The 20,149-nt window shown below is 45.0% G+C and overlaps 1 long non-coding RNA gene across 2 annotated transcripts in view; it reads left to right on the top strand.

The window, feature by feature from the left end:
* The window catches only part of LOC134917121 (uncharacterized), a 43,713-nt gene extending 24,468 nt beyond the window's left edge, over window positions 1-19,245 (top strand). Inside the window, exons 2-3 of one of the 2 annotated variants that reach the window (XR_010177413.1) lie at window positions 15,881-16,022; window positions 18,832-19,245. This is a non-coding gene — a long non-coding RNA (uncharacterized LOC134917121). The remainder of the gene's footprint in view (window positions 1-15,880; window positions 16,023-18,831) is intronic. The other variant, XR_010177412.1, reaches the window with a different exon arrangement.
* The last annotated feature ends 904 nt before the right edge of the window (window positions 19,246-20,149 follow it).

Genomic DNA, 20,149 nt, shown 5'->3' with positions numbered 1-20,149 from the left:
AGATATTGCGCCAGGTCAAGGGACCCTCAGGCGATAGCTGTGGACGCTCTGGTAACACCGTGGGTGTACCAGTCGATGTATGTGTTCCCTTCTCTGCCTCTCTTACCCAGGGTAATGAGAATAATAAGAAGGAGAGGAGTAAGAACTATACTCATTGTTCCGGGTTGGCCAAGAAGAGCTTGGTACCCAGAACTCCAAGAAATGATCTCAGAGGACCCATGGCCTCTGCCGCTAAACAGGACCTGCTGCAGCAGGGGGCCTGTCTGTTCCAAGATGTACTGCGGCTGCGTTTGACGGCATGGCGGTTGAACGCCGGATCCTGAAAAGGGCATTCCGGAGGAAGTTATCCCTACGCTATTTAAAGCTAGGAAAGAAGTGAACGCAAACCATTATCACCGCATATGGCGGAAATATGTTGCGTGCTGTGAGGCCAGGAAGGCCCCAAAGGAGGAATTTCAGCTAGGTCGATTTCTGCATTTCCTACAGTCAGAGGTGACTATGGGCCTAAAATTGGGTTCCATTAAGGTCCAGATTTCGGCTCTATCAATTTTCTTCCAAAATAGAACTGGCTTCACTGCCTGAAATTCAGACTTTTGTTAAGGGAGTGCTGCATAGTCAGCCCCCGTGTGTGCCTCAAGTGGCATCGTGGGATCTCAACGTGGTGTTGGATTTCCTGAAGTCGCATTGGGTTGAGCCACTTAAATCCATGGAGCTACAATACCTCACGTGGAAAGTGGTCATGCTGTGGGCCTTGGCGTCGGCCAGGCGTGTATCAGAATTGGCGGCTTTGTCATACAAAAGCCCTTATCTGTATTTTATATGGATAAGGCGGAATTGAGGACTCGTTCCCAATTCCTTCCAAAGGTGGTATCAGTTTTTCATGTGAACCAACCTATTGTGGTGCCTGCGGCTACTTGGGACTTGGAGGATTCCAAGTTACTGGACGTAGTCAGGGCCCTGAAAAGTATATGTTTCCAGGACGTCTGGAGTCAGGAAAACTGACTCGCTATTTACCCTGTATGCACCCAACAAGCTGGGTGCTCCTGCTTCTAAGCAGACTATTGCTCGCTGGATCTGTAGCACGATTCAACTTGCACATTCTGCGGCTGGACTGCCGCACCCTAAATCTGTAAAAGCCCATTCCACGAGGAAAGTGGGCTCGTCTTGGGCGGCTGCCCGATGGGTCTCGGCTTTACAACTTTGCTGAGCTGTTACTTGGTCGGGTTCAAACATTTTTGCAAGAGTCTACAAGTTTGATACCCTGGCTGAGGAGGACCTAGAGTTTGCTCATTCGGTGCTGCAGAGTCATCCGCACTCTCCCGCCCGTTTGGGAGATTTGGTATAATCCCCATGGTCCTTACGGAGTCCCAGCATCCACTTAGGACGTCAGAGAAAATAAGATTTTACTCACCGGTAAATCTATTTCTCGTAGTCCGTAGTGGATGCTGGGCGCCCATCCCAAGTGCGGATTGTCTGCAATACTTGTTATAGTTATTGCCTAACTAAAGGGTTATTGTTGAGCCATCTGTTGAGAGGCTCAGTTATATTTCATACTGTTAACTGGGTATAGTATCACGAGTTATACGGTGTGATTGGTGTGGCTGGTATGAGTCTTACCCGGGATTCAAAATCCTTCCTTATTGTGTCAACTCTTCCGGGCACAGTATCCTAACTGAGGTCTGGAGGAGGGTCATAGTGGGAGGAGCCAGTGCACACCAGGTAGTCCTAAAGCTTTCTTTAGTTGTGCCCAGTCTCCTGCGGAGCCGCTATTCCCCATGGTCCTTACGGAGTCCCAGCATCCACTACGGACTACGAGAAATAGATTTACCGGTGAGTAAAATCTTATTATTCCAGAGGAATAAGTTCTGGGGTAACTGCCGCAACCCGGACAGGATGGGAAATACACTCCTTAACACAAAAAGGACCCCATTGGGAAATCTCCCCAGACCGCCAATCTATGGTGGGATTATGAAAGGCAAGCCAGGGGTGACCCAAAACTACTGGAACTGCCGGACAATGTGTAAGGTAAAATTCTTTTTCTTCTGAATGTAGGGCCCCCACTGTCAGCAATACTGGAGGAGTGCGGTGAGTAATAACCCCATTGGAAAGTGGACCCCCATCCAAGCCGTGCATGGTGATACGTCTATCTAAGGGTATCAGTGGGACGCCTAAAGCCTTAGCCCAAGCTAAATCCATAAAATTTCCTGCAGCTCCACTGTCGACGAAGGCCGACACCAACGAACTGAGGCTGCCAAAGGAAATCTTTACCGGAACTAATAGAGAATTATTAGAGGAGATTAACTGCAGACCCAAGTGAACCCCCTCACAATTCACTTGGTCAGAGCGTTTCCCGGCTTGTTCGGGCAGTTACGTGCGATATGTCCCTTACCACCACAATACAAACAAAGACCAGAACTTAACCTTCTGGTTCTTTCCTCTGGGGACAGCTGGGAGAGACCCATTTGCATGGGCTCCTCGACGTCCTCAGGAAAAGTATATACACATGGATTAGGCCTAAAAGTTGTTCCTCTTTCAGCCCTCCGCTCTCGGAGACGACGATCAATTTTAATAGCGAGCTCCATGAGTTTGTCTAGAGTCTCAGGAGCGGGGTACTGAAGGAGACTGTCTCTAATCACTTCCGACAGACCGAGGCGAAACTGACTGCGCAGGGCCGGGTCATTCCAGCCACAGTCGTTCGACCAACGGCAAAATTCGGTACAATACACCTCTGCTGGATTTTTGCCTTGCTTAAGGGCACGCAGGTGACTCTCAGCTGATGCTTCTCTATCTGGGTCGTCATATAAGAGGCCTAAGGATTTAAAAAAGGCGTCTACTGATAACAAAGCAGCATCATCCGCTCTTAGCCCAAACGCCCAGGTCTGTGGATCACCCTGAAGTAGAGACATCACAATCCCGACCCGCTGAGACTCAGTACCAGAGGAACGGGGCCTTAAACGAAAATAAAGCTTACAAGCTTCCTTAAAATTTAAAAAATCCTTTCGTTACCCGAAAAACAGTCAGGTAAATGCATCTTTGGTTCTGGAACCATACTCGGGGAGGGACGCAAAAGATCTTCCTGCGATCTCACCCGAAGAGTAAGGTCCTGAACCATCTGAGTTAATTCCTGTATTTGGTTAACCAAAAGCTGACTGGGGTTTGGCCCTAAACCTGCCGGATTCATGAGGCCGAATTTCTAGGCCCACCAATACAACGGAAAAAATTAAAACCCCTTTTTTTTTATGTGGGCCGGTGATAATGTTACGATCCTGATGCTCAGGATAGGGGAGATCTTATGTAGTGAGTCCTGAGCACCAAGACGGAATGCTGGGATTGGGAAAAGGGAAGGAAATAGCTCCTAGCACCCTACCTCCGTTGTCTTACCCGTGTTATCAATTCACGCCTGAACGACTATGGTTTCTTGGGCCCATGGCAGCCGCGTTTGAAGGGCGGATTAGGTCTGCCCAACTCCGATGCCCCCTCAGGTTTTAAAGAGAGACAAGGCGTGAACTGAGACAGGGTAATAACAAGGGGACCTCTAACTGAAACAACCACGCTAGGGGCTATAAACTACCTAAAAACTAAACGTATGTGCGGCACGCCGCCAAAGGAAAAGAACTACAAAGAAACCACTGTCCACTCCCCTACACGGCACCGCCGAGTTCCTGGGAGGACAGTGAAAGCGGAAACCTCCGCAAATGCACCAATTCACAGTAAAGTAAACACTAAGCGGCATAGGCCGCAACACGCGGCAGAAGCCGCTACTCACGAAACCAGGCGAGAACCCCAGATGACAAACAGGTTCGCAAGGACTAGAAGGATTCCCAGGACCGGCTTCGGACCTCCAAAGTACCAAAAGGGCAGGGAGCAAGATCCACCAAACACGGCTGACAGGAACAGAGTTCTGCAAGGCAGGAACAGCATACAAGAAGCTATCACCGGCGGGGCTGCATTGTGCTGGCTCACATAAAAAGGCCCTGCTGGCCAATAACAGGAGGGCCAGCAGGACCAGCCCCCAGACCCTAATTACTAGTTGCCTGCTGCACGAGCAACCTAATTAACTATTCTTAGCAACGGGGAACGCGGTCCACCTGTGGCGTCCCCATTGCTATGCACCCGGCGGCCCTGCACGCACGGCGTCCTGCGTTGCCAGGGACCCGGCGGCTATCGTGCGCACGGCGTCCTGGCGTTGCTAGGCACTGTGCGGGGGACAGGGAAGGAGAGAGGCGCGGCGGCCGTGACCACTGCTCAGTCAGGGCACGGCCGAAGACCGCCGCGCCTAACAGTACCCCCCCCCCCTTGAGGAGGGGTTAAAGAACCCCTAGAGCCAGGTTTCCGGGGAAACTCCTGGAAGAAAACCCTCTTCAGCTTAGGAGCATGTAAATCTTTATCCAACACCCAAGATCTTTCTTCAGTGCCATAACCTTTCCAGTGGACCAAAAAATAGAGCTGACCCCGAGAAAGCTTAGAATCTAAAACCTTCTCCACCAAGAACTCTTGTTGCCCCTGAACATCCACTGGAGATCTACCCTGAGAAGTCCTCCGAGGAAATCTCCTGGAAGAAAAATACTGTTTCAAAAGAGAACAGTGAAAAGTATTGCCAATTTTGAGAGATCTCGGCAAGCGTAGCCGAAAAGCAACTGGGTTGACCTTCTTAATGATAAAGAATGGTCCAATAAATTTGGGTCCCAATCTAGCCGAAGGTTGTTGGAGCTTGATGTTGCGAGTTGACAACCATACCTTATCTCCCACCTTAAAAGTGCAAGGACGTCGGAGCCTATCAGAAAATTTCTTTTCTCGGAAGGCAGCTTTTCTCAAGGCAAGATGCACCTTTCTCCAAATTGTTCTGAGATGGGAGGTTAAGGTCAACGAGGAGACTGGAGAATGAGGGGGAAAAAAGAGTTGGCTCTAGGATGAAAGCCAAAGACTGAAAAGAATGGGGACTCCTTGGTGGAAGAATGACAAGAGTTATTATAAGCAAATTCGGCTAACGGAAGAAATTCAGACCAATCATTGTGGAGTTTGGCCGAATACAACCGTAAATACTGTTTTAATGACTGGTTAACTCGTTCGGTTTGTCCGTTAGATTGTGGATGGTACCCAGATGTTAAAGAGAGTTTCATATTTAATGAGGCACAAAAACGTTTCCAGAAATTAGCAATGAATTGCGGACCCCAATCAGAGACAATATCCCTGGGCAACCCATGGAGCCTGAACACATGACGGAGAAACAAGACTGCCAACCCTTGAGCAGAGGGTAATCGGGGAAGAGCAATGAAATGAGCCATCTTACTAAAACGATCTACTACCACCCAAAAGACTCGAAATCCGGCTGAAAGAGGAAGATCCACCACGAAATCCATGGATATATGTGACCATGGCCTGAGAGGAACGGCTAAAGGTACGAGTTGCCCGATCGGCAATGAATGAGGAACTTTATGCCGTGCACAAACCTGACAGGAATGGACAAATTCCCTTACATCTTTAGAAAGACTAGGCCACCACACCGAGCGAGAGACTAACTCCAAGGTCTTAGTGATACCTGGATGACCAGAGACTTTGTTGTCATGAAACTCAGCTAAAACAGTGCCTCTCAGAAATTCAGGGACAAAGAGACGATCAGCAGGAGTCGGTTTAGGAGCCTGCTGTTGAAGCTGGACTAACTGAGTAAATAAATCCTGTGTGAGGCCTGCCCGGATGACAGATGATGGAACTATGGGGGTAGTAGCAGGATGGTTATTGTGAACCGGAAGAAAACAACGTGACAGGGCATCAGCTTTAGTATTTTTGGAACCGGGCCTGAAGGTGATAATAAACCTGAAACGAGTAAAAAACAATGCCCAACGTGCCTGCCGAGCATTAAGCCGTTTAGCTGACTCAATATACTGCAGGTTCTTATGGTCAGTAAACATTGTAATAGTATGCCTAGCTCCCTCCAGCCAATGCCTCCACTCCTCGAAAGCCCATTTAACTGCCAGCAATTCTCGATTACCAACGTCATAGTTGGATTCTGCGGAGGAGAATTTCCTGGACATGAAGGCACAAGGGTGTAATTCCTGAGACTCCAAGTCTTCCTGAGATAGGATAGCCCCCACTCCAACCTCTGAGGCATCTACCTCGACTATAAATGGGAGCTCCGGGTTAGGGTGCCTGAGAACAGGAGCCGAGACAAAGGCCTGCTTTAAGGCCCGAAAGGCAGACTCGGCTGCAGGCGACCAATTGGAAGGGTCCGCTCCTTTTTTAGTCAATGCTACTATAGGAGCGACCAAATCAGAAAAGGTATGAATGAACCGCCTATAATAGTTTGCAAACCCTAAAAAGCGCTGAATTGCTTTTAAATTTGTGGGTTGCGCCCAATTAAGGATGGCCTGGAGTTTTTTCGGTTCCATGAAAAATCCCTGGGGAGAAATAATATACCCCAAGAAGGACACTTCCGTGATGTGAAAATCACATTTCTCTAGTTTTGCGTATAAATGATTCTCCCGTAGTTTTTGAAGAACCAGATGCACATGGGTAATATGTTGTTCCATAGACTCAGAATAAATCAAAATGTTGTCTAAATAAACGACAACGAACTTTCCAAGAAAGTCACGAAGAACATCATTGATGAGTTCTTGAAATACCGCAGGAGCATTTGACAGCCCAAAGGGCATCACCAGGTATTCATAATGACCCGACTGTGTGCTGAAAGCCGTCTTCCACTCATCCCCAGATCTTATTCGGATGAGATTGTAAGCTCCTCTAAGATCGATTTTTGAGAAGATAACGGCTGAGCGTAACTGATCAAAAAGTACTGAAATCAAAGGCAAAGGGTAGGTGTTTTTAACAGAAATTTTATTCAGAGCCCGAAAATCAATACATGGTCTGAGCGACCCATCTTTTTTCTCAACAAAAAAGAATCCTGCACTCAAAGGAGATTTCGAAGGCCTAATGAAGCCTTTTTTCAGGCTTTCCTGGATATAATTATCCATAGCCGTGGTTTCTGGCCCGGAGAGGGCATATAATCTCCCCTTAGGTAAAGTGGCCCCAGGAACTAAATCTATAGCGCAGTCATAGGACCGATAGGGAGGCAGAACGTCCGCATTTCCCTTGGAGAACACATCAGCAAAATCCTGATATTCCAGAGGAATAAGTTCTGGGGTAACTGCCGCAACCCGGACAGGATGGGAAATACACTCCTTAACACAAAAAGGACCCCATTGGGAAATCTCCCCAGACTGCCAATCTATGGTGGGATTATGAAAGGCAAGCCAGGGGTGACCCAAAACTACTGGAACTGCCGGACAATGGGGGTCATTCCGAGTTGTTCGCTCTGTAAATTTTTTCGCATCGCAGCAATTTTCCGCTTAGTGCGCATGCGCAATGTCCGCACTGCGACTGCGCCAAGTAAATTTGCTATGCAGTTAGGAATTTTACTCACGGTTTTTTCTTCGTTCTGGTGATCGTAATGTGATTGACAGGAAGTGGGTGTTTCTGGGCGGAAACAGGCCGTTTTATGGGTGTGTGCGAAAAAACGCTACCGTTTCTGGGAAAAACGCGGGAGTGGCTGAAGAAGCGGAGGAGTGTCTGGGCGAACGTTGGGTGTGTTTGTGACGTCAAACCAGGAACGACAAGCACTGAACTGATCGCAGATGCCGAGTAAGTCTGGAGCTACTCAGAAACTGCTAAGAGGTGTGTGGTCGCAATTTTGAGAATCTTTCGTTCGCAATTTTAAGAAGCTAAGATTCACTCCCAGTAGGCGGTGGCTTAGCATGTGCAAAGCTGCTAAAAGCAGCTTGCGAGCGAACAACTCGGAATGAGGGCCAATGTGTAAGGTAAAATTCTATTTCTTCTGAATGTAGGGCCCCCACTGTCAGCAATACTGGAGGTGTGCGGTGAGTAATAACCCCATTGGAAAGCGGACCCCCATCCAAGCCGTGCATGGTGATATGTCTATATAAGGGTATCAGTGGGACGCCTAAAGCCTTAGCCCAAGCTAAATCCATAAAATTTCCTGCAGCTCCACTGTCGACGAAGGCCGACACCAACAAACTGAGGCTGCCAAAGGAAATCTTTACCGGAACTAATAGAGAATTATTAGAGGAGATTAACTGCAGACCCAAGTGAACCCCTTCACAATTCACTTGGTCAGAGCGTTTCCCGGCTTGTTCGGGCAGTTACGTGCGATATGTCCCTTACCACCACAATACAAACAAAGACCAGAACTTAACCTTCTGGTTCTTTCCTCTGGGGACAGCCGGGAGAGACCCATTTGCATGGGCTCCTCGACGTCCTCAGGAAAAGTATATACACATGGATTAGGCCTAAAAGTTGTTCCTCTTTCAGTCCTCCGCTCTCGGAGATGACGATCAATTTTAATAGCGAGCTCCATGAGTTTGTCTAGAGTCTCAGGAGCGGGGTACTGAAGGAGACTGTCTCTAATCACTTCCGACAGGCCGAGGCGAAACTGACTGCGCAGGGCCGGGTCATTCCAGCCACAGTCGTTCGACCAACGGCGAAATTCAGTACAATACACCTCTGCTGGATTTTTGCCTTGCTTAAGGGCACGCAGGTGACTCTCAGCTGATGCTTCTCTATCTGGGTCGTCATATAAGAGGCCTAAGGATTTAAAAAAGGCGTCTACTGATAACAAAGCAGCATCATCCGCTCTTAGCCCAAACGCCCAGGTCTGTGGATCACCCTGAAGTAGAGACATCACAATCCCGACCCGCTGAGACTCAGTACCAGAGGAACGGGGCCTTAAATGAAAATAAAGCTTACAAGCTTCCTTAAAATTAAAAAAATCCTTTTGGTTACCCGAAAAACAGTCAGGTAAATGCATCTTTGGTTCTGGAACCATACTCGGGGAGGCTCGCAAAAGATCTTCCTGCGATCTCACCCGAAGAGTAAGGTCCTGAACCATCTGAGTTAATTCCTGTATTTGGTTAACCAAAAGCTGACTGGGGTTTGGCCCTAAACCTGCCGGATTCATGAGGCCGAATTTCTAGGCCCACCAATACAACAGAAAAAATTAAACCCCCTTTTTTTTTATGTGGGCCGGTGATAATGTTACGATCCTGATGCTCAGGACAGGGGAGATCTTATGTAGTGAGTCCTGAGCACCAAGACGGAATGCTGGGATTGGGAAAAGGTAAGGAAATAGCCCCTAGCACCCTACCTCCGTTGTCTTACCCGTGTTATCAATTCACGCCTGAACGACTATGGTTTATTGGGCCCATGGCAGCCGTGTTTGAAGGGCGGATTAGGTCTGCCCAACTCCGATGCCCCCTCAGGTCTTAAAGAGAGACAAGGCGTGAACTGAGACAGGGTAATAACAAGGGGACCTCTAACTGAAACAACCACGCTAGGGGCTATAAACTAACTAAAAACTAAACGTATGTGCGGCACGCCGCCAAAGGAAAAGAACTACAAAGAAACCACTGTCCACTCCCCTACACGGCACCGCCGAGTTCCGGGGAGGACAGTGAAAGCGGAAACCTCCGCAAATGCACCAATTCACAGTAAAGTAAACACTAAGCGGCATAGGCCGCAACACGCGGCAGAAGCCGCTACTCACGAAACCGGGCGAGAACCCCAGATGACAAACAGGTTCGCAAGGACTTGAAGGATTCCCAGGACCGGCTTCGGACCTCCAAAGTACCAAAGGGCAGGGAGCAAGATCCACCAAACACGGCTGACAGGAACAGAGTTCTGCAAGGCAGGAACAGCATACAAGAAGCTATCACCGGCGGGGCTGCAGTGTGCTGGCTCACATAAAAAGGCCCTGCTGGCCAATAACAGGAGGGCCAGCAGGACCAGCCTCCAGACCCTAATTACTAGTTGCCGTGCAGCTGCCCTGCTGCACGAGCACCTAATTAACTATTCTTAGCAACGGGGAACGCGGTCCACCTGTGGCGTCCCCGTTGCTATGCACCCGGCGGCCCTGCACGCACGGCGTCCTGCGTTGCCAGGGACCCGGCGGCTATCGTGCGCACGGCGTCCTGGCGTTGTTAGGCGCTGTGCGGGGGACAGGGAAGGAGAGAGGCGCTGCGGCCGTGACCGCTGCTCAGTCAGGGCACGGCCGAAGACCGCCGCGCCTAACACCTCCATTAGTAAATCTGATTCTCTTTTTGTGTTTAGTTTTCACAAAATGTGGCTGGCCTGCTTCCAAGCTGACCCTGGCCAGATGGATTAGAATTGTGAATGCACATGCTTATGTACAGGCCGGTCGTCCGGTTCCTGCTACCATCAAAGCCCATTCTACTCGGTCGGTTGGACCTTCTTGGGTGGCCCACCGTGGTGCGACCCTTGAACATTAGTACAAGGCAGCTACGTGGTCCTCAGAGAACACGTTCATTAGGTTCTATGCCTTCGATACCGCGGCTTTCCAGGATGCTTCCTTTGGACGCTGGGTTCTTGTGCTCGCACATTGCGTCCCCTCCCATAAGGAACTGCTTTAGGACATCCCTGATGTGAATCCTTGTGGAGCCCAGTGTACCCCGCAGCAGAAAACGAGATTTATGGTAAGAACTTACCATTGTTAAATATCTTTCTGCGAGGTACACTAGGCTCCACAAGGCACCCACCCGGACGCACTTAGCTTCTTTGGGTTGGTATTGGCATAGCCACTGACACCCTCTCTGGCAGTGAGTGTGTGGTGTAATTGGCTACGAGCGGATGTCGTCTCTGGTATCTGCTACTGCATTGAGTTGGTTAACGAAACTGAGCTCCCTGTGCATGGAGGCAGGGTTATAGATGAGGCGGCGCTGTGCATCTTGGGAACAGTAAAAAGCTTTGAGCCTGTTGGTGCCTCGGATCAAGATCCTACTCTACACCTCGGTGTGAATCCTTGTGGAGCACAGTGTACCTCGCAGAAAGAGATTTAACAATGGTAAGTTCTTACCATAAATCTCATTATATACATGTATATACATGTATTAGAAACTAAACACTGCTTAATTATCACATGGGGGAAAAAAGAGTTGAAGCCCAGGGAAGGGGTTGCTCACTCAATCAGTGGGACTGTGATCCATTCTGAGCAGCAGTGCTAATGTCAACTTACTAACTGATAGTCACCAGTGTGGGAAATGTGCTAAGCCTTGGAGATAAATAAAGTGGAGAGAGAGATAAGGCACATCAGCTACCAACTGCCATGTTACAGACTGTGTTTGAAAAATGACAGTTAAGAGGTGATTAGTTGGTAGTTTATCTCTCTCCACTTTATCTTTCACCAAGGTAGCTGGCTCTTGCTGAATCCAATGTCCAGCACAATGGGTACCAAGGTACAGGTAACTATACAGTGTGTGGGACTGGTCAAGTTAAATTAACAGAGAAGCTAGGGGGATAGAACAGAAGGGAGTAGGGATGGAGCCAGGGGGAGACAGGACAGAGAAGAAAGGAGTACAGACGGAGTCAAGGGAAGGCATCACAGAGCAGTAGGAAAACCAAATTGAGCCAGCGGAAGTTGGGATGGAGTAAAGGAGGCTGGTGGCCAGGGATTTCCAGCCACTAGCAGTGGGGACATCAACATTATGTACTGCCAGGGATTGGGAGACAATTCCCTGTGGTCAGTGCAAGTGGTGGCCAGAAAAAAAGGATGTAATTTTGGATGGTGCAGCTAGATCAAGCTCCACCGGCTCTGCCATTGCTACACCCCTGTTGGGAGGATCACTAAACAACAAGACATACATAATATGGTTGCACCCACGCCCTCCTGTCCTATATATTGGTTTTAATTAGGTTCCTGACATTTCTTAGACTGCATGCAGAGCAAGGTGAGTCCAGTACAAATGTATATTAGATTGTCAGATGGGGGGTGGGTTTCTGGTGTGCGGGTCCCCCTGGACTGCTGTGGCTGGTTGGCCTCAGGAGCAACTCAGGTTAACACTTATTTTCATATTTCCTTTCATCCCTATTGTGGGTGTTGTTTTAATGTAACTAATTTCCCACCTTCACTTCTCACTACTTTGTTTCTCACCTCGTTACCTCTCACTAATTTACCCCTACAGTATCTTTACTATTTTCACTATATATTTTTTCACTCAAGTGTTGCCCTGGGGTCACTCATCTGCTTGGGTTTGTGGTGTCCCATGCCCTAGATTAGTACCCCCCGAATATGTATGGGACTTGCCCAATTAATGAGATTACCTGGACGCTGTCAACAAGCTGTTATTTATGGCCATAACTATGCGAAGAACCTTGCTCAAAATGCTAAATTTTATTGCAATGATTATTATTATTATTAATCAATTGGTAGTGTTTGAATTGTGCACCTGCAACCTTGTCTTTGTATGCAATACATAATATGCAGTAAAACTTTAATGTGTTTTAAAATAAAGACAAGGATTATTACTGCGCCACATGTGGTATAAATCAGATATGTTGTGTGAAAGATGGCAATATAATGTGACACTACCCTATGCTGCTAGTGGGGCATCAGCTGGGTCCCTCAATGTAAACAGGGGTGGTAATTCCCTGGAGAAATGTAGGAGAAATGGGGGGATGAGGGATATATTGCGACCAACGGCGTCAATCAATAAGGTAAAATTGCCAATAATAAATATAATAAAACTATTTATTACCTAAAAAAAGACATATATATATAAAAAGGGACAACAATACAATCACAGCTGAACTAAAACACTTAAAAATGAATGTATAAAAACTACAATAAGATCAAGTAAACAGATTTTTCCTTATCTGAATATGAGGTAAGTACGCGTTTTGTCACTTAGACTTCGTGTTTTAAAATAACCCAGATTTCAGCACAGTAGAAATAATAATGCAGTAATAATGCAATACTGTATGTCTATTTTACTTTATATTTGAGCTTTGAATGTACAGTGTATAATATACAAGTATTTAATGTGATTCAGAATGTGCACCATAGAAAGAATTGATATTAGTTCTTCCCAGTCAAAGTTCTAGAAATCATTCTTCGAGTCACTGTCATCCTCACTTCTGCAAAGTAAGCAATAAATTATATAAGATTGAAGAGTCTGCAAAAACAATAAATCCATAGTTTTCCTGAACAGCGTGACAGTACTTCCAAAACATCACTACACAGCTAATGGCAAAAAAAGATATTGACAAAACAATTACTGATGAAATGATGTCACCTACTTACAAATCCCCCCCCCCCCCTTTTTCATTAGTTATTTCTAATTTATAGAATGCTTCTGAGAAACTGAGTAACATAATGCATTGATATGTTGTTTGTGAGCCCCTTTTATCATGCCCTGAACCAATATTATGATTCAATTGATATTTGATTACAAAACTGACCATATTTCTAGTGTATTCTCAAATGCAGTGCTTTTAACAAAAATAAAAAAATAAGGTGACAAAGGCAATTTTAGTTAATGGATCAACATGACTGATGAATTGGACAATTCTAGGACCTGAATCTTTTTGTCTTCTTTAAGTCTTGATTGTTTTTATTACTGATTTTAAACTGGTTTAGATATTTGATGAGTGATTTCCTAGTAAACAAAAAATACATACTTTGTTTCACACTTTTTTAATTTTTGTATGTAAAGGAAACAATATATAAAATGTTTTTGTAAAGTAGCCATTGCTACTGCTGATAATTGCTATATATTTACAGTATTTATTTTGGACCTTTTACCGAAATTGGGCAAACAGTATTTAGCCACTTACTTTACTCAATGTTGTCTAATGGTTTAAATAATTTTCGCAAACTGTAAAACACCAGAACGCCTCAGTATTAAATACTTTTACATTTTATAGTATTTGACTGTTATTTAAGCCTTTAGTAAGCAAAATAATAATTCACATCCCTCTAAATAATTAAAGGGGAACTAAAGCAGTACAGTTAAGTCTTTAATGACTAGTCAAAAGGGTGAAAATGCTATGAACTCAGAATTGTTGTTGTTTATTTCTTTTCTGCAAGGTCAAAATCTGATGGCCTTACATTGCCTCCTTGCAATTGGAAAGTGCACGTAGGAATGTCCTTCATTTAGGTGATAATGAATTTTGTCAGGTGTCAAGGCCAGACAGAGGTAACAGGTAACATTGTTTAGATTGAAACAGGCAGTTATACTGGTTTTACTGATTTAATAGCAGTTTTCAAGTTGCCAAATGTTTGCAAGAATATAGTGAAGCATTCATTATAGGAAATGCAACTTTTTTCATTGCATCACAAAAAAACTCTGCTATTTTTTTCCCAGAGAACATTGCCTTCTCAAATAATGAAGGTATTCATTACTTTTTCTATTTGTAGTAAAAAAATACTGCAACATTTTGACTATAGCTTAAAATTTCTCAATCAGCCATGATGTTCTCGTCAAGTTATAACAAAAAAGCATTATGATAATTTAGTTTTTCTTTCCTAAAAAAAAATATTACTAAAAATTGCTGTTCAAATTATTGGTCAAAATTTACAGTAGGCCAAGTTGCCCAATATAGTGGTCCCAGTCGCAGAAGGTAAAGTGATGACAATTACACAGTCTGCTGATGTTTTTATTTGGTACTGTATCTAAGGTCATGTTACCATGGATGTGTGAAATACATCATCAAAAAGATATAACCACTGACAAAAGCAAACATCACTCAATTATATTTTCCTAGGATTGCTTTGACATACAGGGTAAAACAATCAACTGCAAAATACTTGACCGCAAATATAAGTGTGTGTGTGTGTGTGTGTGTGTGTGTGTGTGTGTGTGTGTGTGTGTGTGTGTGTGCTTAGAGCAGGCAGTGGCATGAAGCAGTCTATCCAAAACTTCATAGAAATGTATAGTCTGTGTGGAGCACAGTGCAGAGAGTAGGTTACTAAGCAAGATTATTTTATCCTCACTCTGTTCTCAACAAGCAGATGGGTTTATGTGTAAAGCAAAGTAATTTTCCATTGTCACGTAAATTGTATTAAACTGAATGGTCAATGAATACAAAGCTACTGGAGGTCTTTTAGAAAACACAAGCCATCCACCATCAGGTCCAGAATCAAATTCTGTATTTTGGCCCTGATGTCCACCTCAGTTTGTACAGTTACACCTAAATTTATATATTCTGTGGTGCTCAGTAGCTGTGATTTACCTTCATTGTTTCAGGGTCGTGTTTATTCTGTTGAGAAAGATTTTACTAATGAAGTCAGCAACATGAATTTGTGGAGCAAAGCCACAATAAACAGACATTGCCTTCTACAGTATATTATATAGTGTTATCTAGGCAACAAATAATCACTATTGAAATAATATGTACTGTACAAATATATCTAAGTGTTTTAGATAATAATGAAAGATGTGACAGAATGAAGGTGTTATGTAACAATTTAATACAATTTTTTTAATGAATGAAGGTGTTATTACTTAGGGATCATAGTAAGAATGTCATTTTAAATGTTGATTGTCTATTTACAGATATATTTTGTCAATAAAAGTGCTATGTCCAATTCTTAAGTTTCAATAATTTATCTTTAACTCTAATATCTCAGTTTCGTAGAGCAGTTACTTGAACTAAACAAAATCATATTGAACACAGGGCTGTAACTACATGTGTGCCAGCGGTGCCTGGCACACAGCAGTTGCCCTGAAGGTACAACTGGCAGCGGAATTGTAATGAGTCAAACTGAGCTCCGGGAGGAGGAGGGAGGGGGACTCGGGAGGAGCTGCAACAGCGCACTGTAATTGGTGGCAGCGATGCTGCAGCTCTCCCGCTGCTGGCATGTTTTCTCTGTCACTCCCACATGTACTCTGTACGGGGAGTGGAGACTGGAGTCCACCTGCAGGGGTTTACTGGGCGGGTAGGTAAAGGGCAGATGAGAGGTGCTGTGGACTCCATACGCACATGCAGGGTACTCAGAAACCCCCCCCCCCCCCCCCCCCGGCTGCCAATGCATCATTGCTTCTGACCTCTTTTTTTTTTTTTTTTTTTTTTTTTTAAGAGAGCATGGGAGCTCAGGCAGGCTATGTCTGCCACGTCTGCGGCAGCAGTATCCATTCCTAGCATGATAGTGTGGGAGGCTGGACGGCTTTGAGGAATCTGGATGCAGAGTGGCAGCAAAGGGAATAAGGCTGAAATAGTGAGTAAGTAACTGCTTGTCTCCGTGGCGCTCTCACTAACGCTGGAGTAGATGGGTCTGTGTCACATAAATTGGTCAGACTCGGTCGTTGGGGGGGATGTCTATAATATATTACCACAGCATTTTTTTGTGTGAGATGTTGTACAGTGTGTGTGTGTGTGTGTGTGTGTGTGTGTGTGTGTGTGTGTGTGTGTGTGTGTGTGTGTGTAAGTAGTGGTGGGGGGGTGGCTGTGCTTTCTGTTACAGTAGGTGGTGGGGGTATGTGGATGTGTCTGTCGGTCTTCTGGTTTATGTGTATGCTGTGTGTACGTATATAAGTATGTTGTATGTATGTCTATGTACAGTATATGTACAGATGTACTGTATGTATATACAATATGTAATTTTTAAATGCATCTTTACTTTCTCAACATTTTGTGGCCTACCATGCCCCACTGTCATGATAAATATACAAACCAAAATACCTTTGTATACATATTTATCATGATTACTGATTACAGCTGACCCCAAAATATTGAGAAAGTAAAGTCTGCATTTAAAAATCCTGAAAAAAATAAATATATATATTATATATAAAAACGCACACACAGTGAGATATATGTTCAGAAACCCCCCACGAAAATCCTGTGTTTGCCACTGGCTTGGGGTATCTGTTAACATAAGCATTGTACCTCTGCTGCTGGGTTGTGTGTGTCCATGTCTGCAGATTAGTAACTGTAATAAAACTTTGTCAGGTCAGTGGCTGGTAGCATGTGTCATTCTGTACCCAGGGCTGTGTGGGGCGCCGTCTGCTACTCCGCTTCCTCTCACTGGTGACAACTCTGGTCTATGGTAATGTGTAAAAAGGGGACTCTGCCTGCCGTAATGTGTAAAAGGGGCTATACCTGGTGTAGTGGCGTTACTGTGCTGTGTAATTTGAATAATGGAGACTACTGTGCACCGTAATAAAAATTTGTATTATTCTGTGGTCACACCTCTTCCCCCATGAAGCCATGCCCCCATATTTTGGATTGTACTGGCCCTATTTTAATTAAGGGGGTGGCGCCGATGCCGTTTCATGCACACAGCGCTAAAATGTCTAGTTACGGCACTGATTGAACACAACTTATTTAGAATTTAACAATATTGAATAAAAAAATAACCACAAATCACACACAGTTTTTTAAAATATACTACATAGTAAAGTTAAATCATTATTAAAAATATACCACTGTACACTCACAAGGATCCCAGTACAGGTTGATTCAGGTTTTCTAAAGACCCAGGACAGAGGAAGAAGCCTAAAAAATTTGAAATTAAAATGCAGGATATAAGAAAAAATACTGTAGTATAATAAATAATAATTTTCAAAAAAACCAAAACAATTGGTAAACAAATGTTACACACATTGGCCCTCATACCGAGTTGATCGCTCACTAGCTACTTTTTGCAGCCGTGCAAATGCATAGTCGCCACCCACGGGGGAGTTTATTTTTGTTTTGCAAGTGTGCGATCGCATGTGCAGGCGAGCGGTACAAAAACATTTTGTGCAAAACAAGACCAGCCCTGAAGTTACTTATCCTGTGCGATGAGCCTAGCGATAGAGGTCCTGGAATTGATGTCAGATACCCGCCCTGCAAATGCCTGGTCTCGCCTGCGTTTTTCCTACCACTCCCAGAAAACGGTCAGTTGACACCCATAAATGCCCTCTTCCTGTCAATCTCCTTGTGATCGGCTGTGTGAATAATATCATCGCTAGAAGCATTGCACAGCAACGATGCGCTTTGTACCCGTACGACGTGTGTGTGCATTACGGCCCATACGCATGCGTAGTTTTGCTGTTTTTTTAAATGATCGCTATGCAGCGAACAACGGCAACTAGCGATCAACTCGGAATGAGGGCCATTGTTAACATAATGTATTCAGCAGTAAGGTTAACATTAAATTTATTTCCATTAAATTCCAACACAGTGATGGGTTCCGCATGCACACTATAGATGCTGTGCATGTGCAGACTCTCTGGATGCGACTGTTGTGTGCGAACGCACGGCTGCTTTCAGGTCAGACTAGCTCCCATAGTGTGCTATATGTGTATACTTACAATAAAGGACATTTGCCATTTTACTTCCAGTGGCCCAGGGTTTTAATATCCTCCACAGAGGAACCTGATACAGTGGCTGATATGGACACCCCGATCTGGAAGTAATGAGTCCCAAACTTGCTTGGTGGGAGGCCAACCTCCTCCACACATCATTAAAGAATCCAAAACAGGTCATGGGGGAATCATTGGCATGCATCAACCAAGCCCTGATGGTCCTGATATTACCCTGCCCGAACCACCAGGCACACCACAGCATCTGAGCAAGCCTGCCTTTAAACCCAATGACCACTTTCCTACTGATCAGTCTTAGACCCATGGTAAACCATCATAAAAGCAATACAAAACACCTGCATCTCAAAATCTGAAGAATACATTGACAGTAAGGCCCACAACAACTGCGACAAAAAGTGTACATCAATAGAATGCTGAATATCTGGAGGTACAGGGGCCAAATTCTTAACCCAGAAAAAATGAGACTTCCCTGCCAACGTTTTCATCACCACAGCCTTGGTCCTGCCTGACTCATACAGGCTCAACACAAGCTCGAGAATAAAATCCCGCTGGTCTTACTGCATCGCTGACCAATACATACTGTGTGTCAGATGCAAAGAGCGAACCATGTTCATGTGTTCCTCTGGGTGCATACATAAGTAACATGCCATGAGCACACAAATCTCGCTCAGCCAATTTGTCTAAGATTTATATGAATTAACCAATTTCTGTTTTTTTGCAGATGCCAGTGCCTTGCGAACTTTAGACGTCAGTGCAACCTGAATCCATTCCCTAACCCCAGGATACCTCAGAAGAAAATCTGTATTTGCACAACACGCCGCCTCTTCTGGGTTCTATAAACAGCCACCTATGCACAACCTCACAATGTATAGTATTGATGTGGTTTGGGGCATTTTTATAAGGGGTTTGTTATGTCAAAATAGCATGTGTTATGTTTAAACCAATAGAAAAGCACTAGGAGATGACTGTCGGTTTTCAGTCGTATGTATTGTTCTCCATCAGAATTACACTTTTATTTGATGCTGGACTCTATCAGAAATGGCAAAACCAACTGAGTTTCAGATATGTAACTTTACATCGGCCATTGTATATTTTATACTTTTGCCTATTAAATAGAATATACTGACAAACCAGCCATTCTTTTTCCTGTATATTTATTGCTGAAGTGGAGGCTTTTGTAAGCCACTGCTTCCCAGCTTGTTGGAGGTGAAAATTTAAATTGCATTTTCAGTAAGTGTAAAGCACGGCCTCATACTTCCCAACTGTCCTCATATTTGCGGGACAGTCCAGTTTTTGTGGCACTGTACCGCTGTCCTACCTGTGGGATGCAGTGTCCCGCAGTGGGGTGGGGGCTCCAGTTATGTGGTGAATAGATACTGCGCGCATGCGCACTGCATCTATTCATTGGAGACGGGGAAGAGGAGGCATGGCCAGCAGCTCCCAGATCGCTGGCCATGCCCCCCCCAGTAATGAAAATAGGAGGCGTGGCTAGCGATCATTGGATTTCTGCAAAGCCACACACCATTTCAAAGAGACCATTCCCCCTTTTCGGGCATCCCCAGTTTTGTTTCTATGATGTTGGGAGGTATGCGGCATGCTTTACACTGACTATGAGTGCAATGCATATTACATTTTCACCTCCAACCCTCTGAGATGCACCTGCTTGCAAAAGCAGAGCTTTGTAAATATATCCCTATGAATTTTTTAGCCAGTAAAAATGATCGACTTCGATGTTGGATTTTGATTGATGGTCAAATCAGATGGTTAGTAAACACAGTTTTATTAGACTGCAATCTGCCTGCATTGCCTGTCCTTAAACGTTTTTCTATAATAGAACACCCTGCACCCATATATTATACTTACCCCTCCGAAATCCCGCAGCGGCCATTTCTGAGTGATTTGAGCATGCATAATGGTGATGTCCTAGGGAACTAGGCATGGGTGCCATGTTCCCGGAGACCTGCACATGCACAGTAAATTCTAGCATAATGTCACATTCTACCCGCTGCCAGGTGCAAGGGGGCCCACAATGAAGGCTG

Source organism: Pseudophryne corroboree, chromosome 1 (genome assembly GCF_028390025.1).
Source record: "Pseudophryne corroboree isolate aPseCor3 chromosome 1, aPseCor3.hap2, whole genome shotgun sequence".
Lineage (NCBI taxonomy): Eukaryota > Metazoa > Chordata > Amphibia > Anura > Myobatrachidae > Pseudophryne > Pseudophryne corroboree.
This window is presented reverse-complemented; position numbering and strand designations above follow the sequence as displayed.